The following is a 13,811-nucleotide window of genomic DNA, read 5'->3' as shown; positions in this document are numbered from 1 at the left end:
ACGTGAAAAGCGCTATATCAAATGCAAGGATTATTAGTATTATTTAAGAAGAAACGAGAGAGGGCATTACTTAATGACAAATGTATGTTATTCTTTAATTTGTCCATATGATGGCACTATACTCATAGGTACAGTACCACAGTACTCCCTGCTGTCCCATCCCCCACACATCCAAAATGTTAAGCAGGTGTAGATGACAGGCAGATTTGACCAGCCCTGCGCTTCTCACACTGCAGATCACTGCACAACAAAATCAAATAGTGTTATCTCAGTTAATTTACTCTGAATTCTAAAAATGCTAAGTCTTCTTTTTAAAATTGCATCTGTGAGAAAGTCAGTTCTAAAACGAATAATCTAACACAGCTATTCCCAGTATGGGAGTTCTGTAGCTCAACGGTTAGAGCACTTGCCTCGCAAGCAAGAGGACCTGGCAAAGATTCCCAGGCAGGGTAAAACGTTAGGCAAGTTTCCTTACTCCACACACCTCTGTTTACTAAGCAGTAAGTGGGAACCCAGTTGCTGGCTGATTGGCGGATCACTTTTCTAAGGCTAGTAATTCCTTTAAAAATAATAATAATAATAATAAATTGATCACTCAATCCACAACTGTTTGTGGGACACTTCTGTGCGCAATTGGCTGTCGCATTTCGCCCACAAAATATACAGTCAATTCACTTTACAGTATAATCTGTGAAGTGCTTTGGAATGTCTCGAAGATGTGATGAGGCATTGTATTAAACGTAAGGATTATTATTATTATTATGGAGAGCAGTATGATGGAGATTCAGTCGTTTGTCATGTAGTAAAAGGACTCACTTCTGCAGTTCCCTGTGTGTGCATGGGTGTGATTCGACAGCAACTGAGATTCATAAAATGTTTATTGGGATGTAAATGTTTCACCTGCGGGGCATGCAGTCAATTCACTTTGCAGTGTATTCTGTGGGGCGCTTTGAGACGTCTGGAGAATGTGGTGGGGTGCTGTGTCAAAGGCAAGAATTAATATAATTATAAATGAATGAGTTAATGTGGTCTGGAAAGAAGGGCAATGGCTAAGGTGATTAACTAATTACCTTAGTGCAGACATTTTGATTGAAACCTTGCCAATCTGAAAACACTTCTTCTTGAAACAAAGACAAACAGGATATACCAGGAGATACTGGGAGGCACTTAATTGGTTTAACATTCACAGCCAGGATAGCATCCCTGACTGTGACAATGGGAAAGAAATTTAAGCGTTTAAATTTAAGATTGATGAATTTAAGCAAGCGGGGAATAAAAAGTTTGAGGAACCAAACAAGAGTTGAGTTGGATTATTAGCAGTGTCTCCCAGCCAGCTCCTAGAAACGGCAAGTATTATTTGCGTTGTCCTGTATTTTCGTAACCATCGCATTAAGATTTCCATTGTAGTCATATCAGGTTAAAATAAAAACCCTTTTTAATGAGACATCATTTAGTTTCGGTATAAATTACAGAGAACCCAACATGTTGGAGTAATGAGAAATAATAAATCAAATTCTGAAAGTTTGTTAACATTTTCTGCGTCCATGCAGGTGCACAAGATGCTCTGTTGAGTGTTATCTGGGCATAAAATTTCTACTTACAGCTTAATGTGAGTCAGTACTAAAGTGAACTGCAAATTAAGTTTTTCTCCTATATTAACTTAAAATGGAAGGTGAAGGGGAGACAAGCCTCTTGGTGTTAAAATGTTGATATTGTTCTGTATCCTGTACATTAACACATCAAAGGGAGTGGTGTCAGAGAACAGCAAGCAAGGTCATGATCCTGTCCCTGAAGCTATTTAATTGTTCATTAGAGTGGGATTGATTTTGATAACTCATTTCAAAGAGCCGGCACAGACACGATGGGCAGAATGGCCTCCTTCTGTGTTGTATCATTCTATGATTCTAGATTTTTCTAACTAATAAGGAATGTGTGGCCCTCCACTCCTCCTCCTGGGGTCTTGTTTGACCTTCAACTATTTTTTCTACCCCACATCTGCACCATGACCTGCTCTGCCTTCCCCAACCTCCGCAACGTTGCCTGGCTCCGACACTGTCTCACACCGCAGGCCGCCGAAATCCTCATGAACACATTCGTATAATCCAGGCTCGACGAAGTAAACTCCCTGCTTGTCAGCCTCCCCAACTCCTTTGGCTATGATTGACCCATCGGTCAAATTCTCCACTGACATTTATGTATTATATCTTCTCTTTGACCGTGCCTTCAGCTCCCCTCTCGACTCTCTTCCCCCTTCTTGCTCCCTCCCTCCCATCCCTCCCCTCACCCTGACCATTTCCCCCCTCCTTGCTCCCTCCCTTCCCTCCCCTCACCCTGACCATTTCCCCCCTGCTCGGGTCATGACCCAACTGTGCAGCGCCTTGGGACGTCCTCCTGACGTTAAAGGCGCTTTATAAATGTAATCTTGTTGTTGTTGTATATGAATTTATTATAGTGAGTGTAACTGCTGTGCTGACAGACTGCCTGTCGGACATCAACAACAACAACAACAAGATTCCATTTATAAAGCGCCTTTCACATCGGGAGGACAACAACAACAACAACAAGATTCCATTTATAAAGCGCCTTTCACGTCAGGAGGACGTCCCAAGGCGCTGCACAGTTGGGTCATGACCCGAGCAGGGGGGAAATGGTCAGGGTGAGGGAAGGGAGGGAGTGAGGAGGGGGAAGAGAGTCGAGAGGGGAGCTGAAGGCACGGTCAAAGAGAAAGGTTTTGAGACCGGCCTTGAAGGAGGAAAGGGAGGAGGGGGTGAAGGCACTGGGGGATAGAGTTCCAGAGCCTGGGGGCTGAGAGGCTGAAGGCCCGACCACCAATGGTAGGGCGGTTGGGGCGGGGGATGTGGAGCAGACCGGAGCCAGAGGAACGGAGGGTACGGGCAGGTAGGTAGGGGATAGTAGGTCAGAGAGGTAGGAGGGAGCGAGGCCGTGAATGGCCTTGTAGGTGAGGATGAGGATCTTGAATTCGATCCTCTGGGGGATGGGGAGCCAGTGGAGGCGAGCGAGGGTGGGAGTGATGTGGTCGCGAAGCCTGGTGCGGGACAGTACACGAGCTGCAGAGTTCTGAATGACCTGCAGCTTGTGGAGGGAGGTGGCGGGAAGGCCGACGAGGAGAGGGTTCCCGTAGTCCAGCGGAGGCGCTGACACGAGCCAATCAGGAGGGCCTCAGTTTAACGCACGTTGAGCTGAAGAAAGTTGTCTCTCGTCCAGGACTCGATGTCGGACAGGCAGGCAGTCAGGACATCGGTGGTCGTGGAGTTGAGAGTAGAGGCGGAAAGGTAGAGTTGGGTGTCATCCGCATACATGTGAAAGTTAACCCCATGTCTGCGGATGATGCCACCAAGGGGGAGCATATAGAGGGTGAAGAGGAGGGGAATGAGGACAGAGCCCTGAGGGACACTGCACGAGACAGTGCGGGGGCTGGAGGAAAAGCCGTTAGTGGAAACAAAATGAAGACGGTGGGAGAGGTACGACGTAAACCACTCAAAGACAGGGCCTTGAAGGTTGAGGTGGGAGGACAAGCGGTGGAGGAGGATAGCATGGTCGACCGTATTGAGTGCTGCCGATAGGTCGAGGAAGACGAAGAGGCAGAGGGAGCCCTGGTCGCAGATGGTCAAGATGTCATTGGTAACCTTGACCAGGGCAATTTCTGTGCTATGGGCAGCACGGAAACCCGACTGAAGGGGTTCGAATAATGAATGGGTGGAGAGGAAAGAGCGCAGCTGGGAGGCGACAACTCTTTCAAGGACCTTGGACAGGAAGGGGAGGTTGGAGATGGGCCGGTAGCTTGATAGCTGTGACGCATACAGGGAGGGTTTTTTCAAAGTGGGAGTGATGGTGGCAGTTTTTAGGGGAATGGGAACAGAACCAGAGGAGAGGGACAGGTTGATGATGTCTGTGATATGTGGGGCAAGGAGGCGGAGCTGAGAGATAAGGAGTGGAGTGGGGATGGGGTCAAGGGAGCATGTGGTGGGTTTCAGGGATAGGATGAGTTTGGTGACAGAGGGTGGGGAAACGGGTACGAAGGTGTGTAGGGGAGGATGGGTAGGAGTCGGAGTGTGGGAGGGAGGAGTTCGGGGGTGGGTGGAGGTTGGAGGGGAAGTGCCCGCGGAGCGGATTCCCTTGATTTTGGATTCAAGGAAATCCAGCATCTCCTCACAGTGAAGGTTGGAGGAGATGACCTGCGCGGGGTGGCGGTGGACCGTTAGGCCAGATTTGAGGCAGGTGCGTTCAGCGGGAGAGCCATCAGCCACTCTGTCCCCAACCTCTGTAACTCTATCCCCCAATCACTCTGCCTCACCCCTTCCTTAGTTTCCTTCAAGTCCCATCTCAAAACCCTCCTCTTTGACCATGCCATTGTTCATCCCCCTTCCCCTCCCCTCCCTTCTCCCCCCCAGACCTCAGCTCCAGTCTGAAATGCTGTACACTGTCCAGTGCCTTGGGATGTCCTCCCGACGTGAAAGGCGCTGTGCAAATGTAATCTTGTTGTTGCTGTTGTAATACAACACACTTTGCCAAAGTACTGAATGCCCGGTACCACATGTAGAACATACCCAGAATTAGTTATCCCTTTCAGCAAAAGAGGGCTGATTCCATTATAATAACTGTGTCAAGTATTGATAAATGTACCAACAAACAAGCATTAATATATGCAATGGTTAATAACATTGATGAGAAGCTACACATGATTAACATATCTGATTAATCTGTTTTATGAATGATCAATAAACCTAATCAATCCTATATAAAAAAAAATTAATCACTGGGAATTATATGATGCTTGCATCTATAAATAGATTGCTGGCGCAATGGGAGGTATTCTCGAAGGGGAAAAGATTAAATGAGCTAAAGAGCCTTCTTCATCTGAATTTCTCTTGGTGATATTGTGATTTCATTTTAAAAATGGATTTCTGAGCTTACAATGCACTGCATATGTATTGTCATATCCATGCACCATGATCTCTTACAAGAGATAACTTAAGTGTATCACTGCAGTGCTGTACTGCTGTGGTGCAGTTCCAAGTTTCATTGTGTTCTGTTTAACTACTGACCTATATATGTGCTTAGAGCTCCATGAAATCCCTTGCCATTAGCAAGATGTGATGTGCTCTGGCTGCACTTGATATCCCATGTTTTAAAAATAGAAGAGAGAAAGACCTGACTTAAATAATGTATTATCTTTCCTGTGCTGAGGAAACCATTTAACTAACCTAGAGAAGTGATGAATGACCTACTCTGCGGCATAAGTGAAACACTGATGTATATTGAACATTTTGCTGCACAATTTCAATCAATAATGCAATATATCACACAGTGATTGCTGAAAATAGCCAACTTTTTGTTACTTGTAAATAATAATAATCCTTGCATTTGATATAGCGCTTTTCACGTCTTCCAGACTTCTCAAAGCGCTTCACAGAATAGACTAAAATGAATTGACTGTATGTTTGTGGGTGAAATGTGGCAGCCAATTGCGCACAGCAAATAATGGCTAAGATGTAATGAAAAGAATGCTCTATTTCGTGGAATAATGCCTAAAATACTCAAGGACTTAAATTCTGTTTGACGTTGGAACTTTAGCAATGTCGGCCACCAATGGGATTTACCCAGGTGTCAGACAAGCTCAGTTGACAGCATTCTTGCCTTTAAGTCAGAAGGTTGTGGGCTCAAGCCCCATGACATTGAATTCATAATCCAGGCTGACACTCCAGGGCTGGGGAAGCGCTGCATTGTCAGAGGTGACAATCTTCGGATGAGACATTAAACCGAGGTCCTGACTGTAGTCAGTCAGGACTACAGCTGGATTTTAAAGATCCCATGGCACTATTTGAAAAGAGTAGGGAGTTTCTCCTAGTGTCCTGATCAACAATCCCCCAAATAAAATTAGTCATTGACTCCAGGGCTGCTGTTGGGATATAGCTGTGCACAAATTGGCTGCTGTATTCGCCTAAACAATAAACACTTTACAGTGATTATGTCAAGCGATTTGAGACATTTTGACAACCTGATAAGATGCTAACTTTATCTTCTATCTGTCTTCTATACATTATATGCTAATAAAACAACAATGTCTGTCTGCACTTCAAGAAGGATCTCAATAACCGATTGACATAGAGACATGATTTATACCTCATCTGAAAGGTCTTCCAACTGGGAGTGACATGGGCATATTTGTTTTCAGGTATCTCCTATCATGCATTAGTTATTTTCAGTTTTACGTTTTTCACTGCAGTTGTACCTGGTGGCCGCCAAGTCAAAGTGGCACTGTGGCGTCGTGTGTCACAGTGCATGTACATATGTATGCACGCATTGTAGTTACACCTGGTGGCCGTGCCGGCTGACTGTGGCGCTGTTACATCCTGCATCACGGAGCATGCCCGTAGCCAAGCGGCAGGAACAAAATAAAGAACACACTGGCATGGACTGGTTTGGCTGAATGACCTATTTCTGTGCTATGCAGTCTATGCAATTCTACTTTTGTTTGATGTTGGGGCTATTTGCTGCTTGATCGATTTGGGTGGTTCTTACCACCCTGGTTTTAGTTACCATGTTAATTACTCCTACCAAAATGGATCACTTCATACTCTCCATATTAAACTTCATCTGGCACTTATCTGCCTATTCTCCAAGTCTCTTGCAACTGCCTTCCTACATTATTTTGCAAACCTGTTCATTATTTACCATACAAATCATAGTTTAGTGCCATCGGCACATTTTAAGACTCTTATATGTGGGTCCAAATCATTCATGACATGATGAACTAATACGGATCCAATACGGATCCCTGCAATACATCACTTTCTAATTTGTCAGTCTTGGAAGCTGCCCTGTACTTCCGCTCTTTGTTTTCTACTTCCTAGACATTTCTCAATCCATTCTGCCACCTTTCCCATGACTTCACATGCCATAAGGTTATCCATTATTACCCACAAACAGCAAATACCCCCTCCTACCCTCCTCGCCAATCGTTTGCGCAACTGTGAAAGAACATCTGATCTCAGCTGGAGTGGGCTAGCATGTTTTGCCCAGTGTTATTGATCATAAACTTGAACACTCAAAATAAAAATGCCAGTTCCTTCATTATTGACTGTGACCTATACTGTATCAGGAAACAATTGGTCCACCTCATACTGTCAGTGGAGCTTATGAATGGATCAGTAAGTATCAGCCACTTTACAGAGTAAAGAATAGCTATAGTCGTTTACAGAACACATCATGAGTCAAACACTGATGATATTGATCCCACTCAATTTCAATTGATATAAGCGCCTATCATGTGATAATCACTTAAAATAGCCACCTTGTCTTACACCAGCCACCTCCGCTCCTTTAAGGCTTGGGTGCATGCCACTGAACGCATCTGGCTCAAATCCAACTTAAAAGTCCATTGGCAGATCTGCCTGGACCTTATCAAATCTTACCTTGCCTCTGCTAAGCTCCGGTCCGAAACACTGATTGTCCAGCACCTTGGGACATCCTCCCTTCGTGAAAGGCGCTATACAAATGTAATTTTATTGTTTGTTGTTGTTTAAAATGGAAATTTTAACAATTGGCTTCATTCCAAGGTCTATCATTTTTCATGACAACTTTATTTTTCCCTCCATCTGATTGTTCATCTTGGACAATTACATTTTTTATCGAATCAACTCTAAAGAAGGATCAGACTGCGTTTTGAGAATCCTTCCTCAGCTCAAAATGGGATTCAAACCTGTGGGGTTCTTTGGCTAAGAGCTTTCACTGAGTTATGAGAAACTATTAGACAAACTAGAGATCTTCAGCCTTTTAAAGAAACATATCAAAGGGGACTTTATAGAGATACATTTTAAATAGGACTGACACAGTAAACCCAGAACAACAACAACTTGCACTTATATAGTGCCCTCCATGCAGGGTAGCATCTCAGAGTGCTTAACAGTGGTGTACAGTATGTTCTAATACCTCAAGGCAGGAAACAAATGGACACTGGTTCAGATAATTTAAGAACAGACACCATGAATTACCTACTTACACAGAAGATAAATAGTGACTCAGAACAGGGTACCAGGAAGAGTGGGTGAGACCAATGATTCAAGAAACAGTTTAGTTCAGTGATGGGGAACAGTAAGGATGGGTGGGTATCAGTAAGGATGAGATCAAAAGGCCTGAAAGGTCTTCTCCATCTGAACCACTTGTAATCTTGTGACTAATTTTAACTAATTGCAGAAAATCTCTAATTTTTCCTCCGGACAGCTTGTCAGCTCTGAAACCATCCAAATCTCCAAACCAATAACAGCAACAACAACAAGATTACATTTGTATAGCACCTTTCACGTCGGGAGGACGTCCCATGGCGTTGATCAAGAAACAGTTTGGTTCAGTGATGGGGGGATCAAACCAGTTGATTATTCAAAGTTAAATCCCACAACCAACATAGCACTTCAGGGGCTTTACCTGGAACATGTTTACAGAGGTATGCTTTGTTCATCAGTCAATGGTCTCCACCAGACTTTCCCATTTATGATAAAAGCTGCTTATTTCAAAAACTGCTTCTAATCAACTCTTTTCTCACCAATCCCCATGGTCTCACCTAGTAATCAGGGTCAAATGAAAGACGTTTTAGCAAAAATGTATCAAATATTTCAACTCTAATGTCCTCATTGCATACCTAGATATAATGTGCAGAAAGAGCTGTAAAATGTCAGAAAACCACCAGACAGGAACAGATTTGTAATTATATGGGGTTTCAGGCTTTTCACCTATATATGCTCATCTATTTTTTATTGTAGGTTCAAAACACATCCAAGATCATAGAAAAAGAAAGAACTTGGAGCTTTGTAGTGCCTCATCACATCAAAATCCCTGAAAGCCCTTCACAAGAAATTACTGCCCAGAGTAGTGACTGTTTTCTTTGTAAATGAGGCAGCGATTTGCACCATTGTGGTCCACAAACAGCCATGGAGTGAATAATCAATTCATTAATTACGTTGATAATCCTTGCATTTGATATAGCATGTTTCATGTCAGAATAGCATGTCAGGTACAGGTACAGAGACAGCGAGAGAAAAGAGAGAGACGTATACAGAGAGAGAAAGAGTGAGAGAGATACAAAGACACACACAGACAGAGAGAAAGAAAGACAGATACAGAGAGAAATCCCTCCAAAACCTCCAAAACCAAAAACAATAATAAATTGGTCATTTTCAATCAACGACTGTTTGTGGGACATTGCTGTGCGCAATTGGCTGCCGCGTTCGCCCACAAATATACAGTCAATTCACTTTACAGTGTGTTCTGTGAAGCGCTTTGGGACGTCCTCCCGACGTGAAAAGCGCTATATCAAATGCAAGGATTATTATTATTATTATTATAGAAAGAGATGCAGAGAGGCACAGAGACAGATACCTCGTCGCTATCTGTATTGTTTTAAAACTTGTATGAATTTTTACTTGCATATTTAGCAGCAGAAAGGTTGGACCACCCAGCTTCAGAATATCACTTCCCATCCTTTCAGTTGCTAGTTAGGATGTCACAGACAGCATTTAAAAAGTCAGAAACACAGCCATGCAGACAAGGTTGCAAGACCCAAGCAGTCAATTCATGTCAAAACCTGTGAAACTCAATGCCCCAGATTTATTATTAGTTGTCATGGCAACCCTGTGTTCGGTGCTTATCTTTCCAAAAGCTGGGAGGACAGTGGTTAATGGAGGTGTAGTCCCCTCACATGAAAGATTAATTGTGCTCTTATGGAAAAGGCATGCCCACACGGTTAAAATGTCTCACAAAGTGCAGAAGCTGTCAGCTTATTCACATTTGTGTGTTAATACAGTATGTTCACATTAGGCACTTTGTGAGATAAAGTACTTTATTAAACTTTAATCGTAGCATGCAGCAGAAAAACAACACACCCAAAAAAGCTGGCTCCATGAAAAGAGTAGCTTACCACCACTTTACCTTTCATGTTCAGCACACCTATCCCACATTCATCAGGGAGGAAGATTGGGTGGAAACAATCAAATCACAGGATCACAAGATCACAATATTAGTTTGGATGAAGAAGGCCCTTTGGCCCATCCAATCTCATCCCGCCAGAACACCCACCCTACCCTTTGCGCATTACAGCATCAAGCTGCTTTTTAAGTGAGTCCAGTGTCCTGGCCTCTTCACCTTTCCTGGCAACCGGTTCCAATCACTGGTTACCCTCTGTGGAAGCTCTTTATTTAATAATAATAATCCTTGCATTTGATATAGCGCTTTTCGCATCTTCTAGACGTCTCAAAACGCTTCACAGAATATACTGTAAAGTGAATTGACTGTATATTTATGGGTGAAACGCGGCAGCCAATTGCACACAGCAATGTCCCACAAATAATCGTGGATTGAAATGACCAATTTTATTTTTTTTTCTTGAGGGATTATTATCAACAACAACAACAAGATTCCATTTATTTAGCGCCTTTCACGTCGAGAGGACGTCCCAAGGCGCTGTACAGTTGCGTCAGGACCCGAGCAGGGGGGAAATGGTCAGGGTGAGGGGAGGGAAGGGAGGGAGCGAGGAGGGGGTAGAGAGTCGAGAGGGGAGCTGAAGGCATGGTCAAAGAGAAATGTCTTGAGACCGGCCTTGAATGAGGAAAGGGAGGAGACAAGGCGAAGGCACTCGGGGATAGAGTTTCAGAGCCAGGCGTGTGAAGTAAGGAAACTTGCCCAAGGTTTCGCCCTGCCGGGAATCAAACACAGGTATCTCGCTTGTGAGACGAGCGCTCTAACCACTGAGCTACAGGACTCCACTTATACTTTACTTCTTTAATACTGTTCAGATGATTCTCAGATATGACACAATGACTCCAGAAACATTATTGATTGTATAATCCGCAATTTAAGTTGCAGGAAATTGCTGATTTTGTGAGCCCACAGATTTTTGGAGTTGAACCTTTAATCTAAGTCACAATTGTGGCACCTTGTCTTCCTCAAAAAGTTATACACGGAGACTTGATACTTTCTCAGAACTGATAAGACATCAAACAGCTCCATAAACAGTTATGCCTATTAGTATGTGTACCCTAAATATAAAAAAGGATAAATACTTGAAAAAAAAATAATATTGAAGGGTCATGGGAATAGTATAGATAACTGCAGTAAGAGAGATAGCATCAATACAGAGACACAATGGCTGAATAGCATCTTTCTCTGTACTGTAAATATTGTCTGATACTGTGAGCATTTCCTTTCAGGTCTCTAATGTTGTGTTCAAACAGACAGGAGCAAAGCTGCTTAGCTCCCAATAGTAAAGTGATACAGAAGAGGAAGCCTGGTTATACTGTCCACTATACCCTGCACATGGCACCCAAATCCCATTTTTTTAATGGTATTGAAGAGGTGGACATGCCATTGGCTGTAATATAAAGCAATACAACAACAACAACAAAATTACATTTGTAATGAGTTCTTCACATCAAGAGGATGTCCCAAGGCGCTAAACAGTCGGGGATCAGGATCCAAGCGTGGGGGGCAGGATTGGGATGAGGGAGGGCAGAGAGGTAGGAGGATGGGTTTCAGAGGCCTGAGGGGAGAGGCAGTGGCAGAGTCGGGCAATGTTGCAGAGGTGGGAGAAGGCAGAGCGGGTCATGGCAACGTATTGGGGGAGAAAGGACAGTTGAGGGTCGAACAAGACCCCCAGATTCTTGACTGACTTGGTAAGGTGAAGTGTGCATTCATAGTTGCTGATGCTGCCAATGCCTGAGGTCCAATAAAACAGTGTGTTGAAAGTTCTGCCCCAGCGCTGTCAACGAAACACAGCCTGTGTGATTTGCATCCGATGCCTTTATATTGCATGGATGTGAATTGCACTAGTTGTGAAATAACTCCTTGGTTCAATGATTGTGACAGTCCGGGGGGAGGGAGATCCATCTCCACCACCACTCAATGCATTAATCAACATAAAATTGCTTAATTCTCACCATACATGTTAACTAACACATCACTTGTCCTCTCCCATGTACCAATTTAAATCACCATGTTTTAGAGCCATTATGCCAGTTGAAAAAGATCCTAAAGCAATGGATGAAATAATAATAATAATCCCTGCATTTGATATTGCACTTGATCATGTCATTGAGATAGATGTCTCAATGCACTTTACTGGATATGTGAAATGAGTAACTTTTTTAAATAAATGCAGTTTAAAACTGTAGCAAATATATTCCCTGCAATGAAAGCTGCTTTCCAACAATCACTGCAAATGTTCTGTGTAGGCTGCTCTAGGATGTGAAACCCTTTAGCACATCTCATCGCTGCATGTTACATCTGTTGTGCATGTATAGACCAGCCAAGAAATAATTGAGCTGTCTGCTTTTGTTCTACGATTCCCCCATCAACATCTCTAGCTTGATTTCTGGTTCAATTACTGCTCTATGTCACATCCACTGACTGTTCAAACAAGACTGTAAATTGAGTCTCAGTAACTTTCACCTGCATTTTACAGCAGATGTTGTGGAAAGGAAAATGGGAGAAAAAGGAATGAATGCGTTACAAAAAACAACAATCGTGATTTCAAAATGATAAATTGTTTGTCAAAAGTTCTATTCAGGTCACACATCTCACCAAAGGCAATGTCGGCCACACGTAGTATTTCCCAACGTAGTCATGCATCCCAAAGGGGCTACATGTTCCTTTGGAGTCCTGTAGTTTAGTGGTTGGAGCACTCGCCTTGCAAGCGAGAGGACCAGGATTCGATTCCCAGCAGGGTGAAACATTGGGCAAGTTTTCTTACTCCATACCCCTGTACAATAAGTAGGAACCTGGTTGTCAGTCGATTGGGGGATCGCTTTTCCAGGGGTAATAATCCCTTAAAAAAAATAATGGGTCGCTCAATCCATGACTGTTTGTAGCACATTGCTGTGCGTAATTGGCTGCTCTTCTGAGCTTGAGGTTAAGGCACATTTGTTGGGCAGATTAATAGCAGCTTTATTCTATATGAAACCATTCTTGATGTTGACACAGGGTGGGCATTCTCCTTTCATCAGTAAATTTTCTGACCTTTGCTTCTGTGTGCTTATGATGGGATTTCGTATTCTAAGCACACGCTGCCAAAGGTGACAAATATAGTGACAAGCAGAAAATAACCCCTTAGGTCAATTAAATAGGAAACTGGTTCATTCCTTTCTGCAGTGCCATCACTCATTTTGAAAAGCACAAAACATCATTTTTTTAAAGGAATTAAATTGGACTTGGCTGTTTTATAGGAGTTATTGGTTTGAATCATGTTGCTGGTTTCTAAATATTTAAAAATATTTGCTTTTTTCAAAATTGCATGCAAAAGTAATATGCCTTTGCAAATCTTACATGTTTCAAATCAGGTACATTCATCTTCAAGAATTATCATCAGAGGTTGTTTTTATATCCCATGTGAAGGTGGCCATATAAATTCAAGTTACTGTTGTATCTTAAATAGAAGTTGTTTGTACGTGTCTACACTTCCAGATATTTATCGAAAGTGTTTTTACAGACTACCAAAATTTCATATATTTCACACACCTGACGATATATGTCGGTGTGTGCCCTTGCATGCTATGAATACAACATGATGCACATTTTCCAACCATTTTCTGTTCCTTGCCAATTTCCTACTCATTTACTGATACACAAATGTAAATCAAAATGCACCAAGAATAGAAACAGTTAACGGCTGAGCTAGATGTTTTTACCTATATATGTGCTGGAGAATGATCCAAACATCCTGCTGAAATGCACAGTGCACAGGACAAGGCACACACATTACTGAAAAAACAGTGTTTCTTGACAATGTTTTAATCCATTTACAT

This window comes from Callorhinchus milii, unplaced genomic scaffold (assembly GCF_018977255.1).
Source record: "Callorhinchus milii isolate IMCB2004 unplaced genomic scaffold, IMCB_Cmil_1.0 Scaffold2, whole genome shotgun sequence".
NCBI classification, from domain to species: domain Eukaryota; kingdom Metazoa; phylum Chordata; class Chondrichthyes; order Chimaeriformes; family Callorhinchidae; genus Callorhinchus; species Callorhinchus milii.
The sequence above is the reverse complement of the archived record's forward strand: the minus strand, read 5'-3'. Positions refer to the sequence as shown.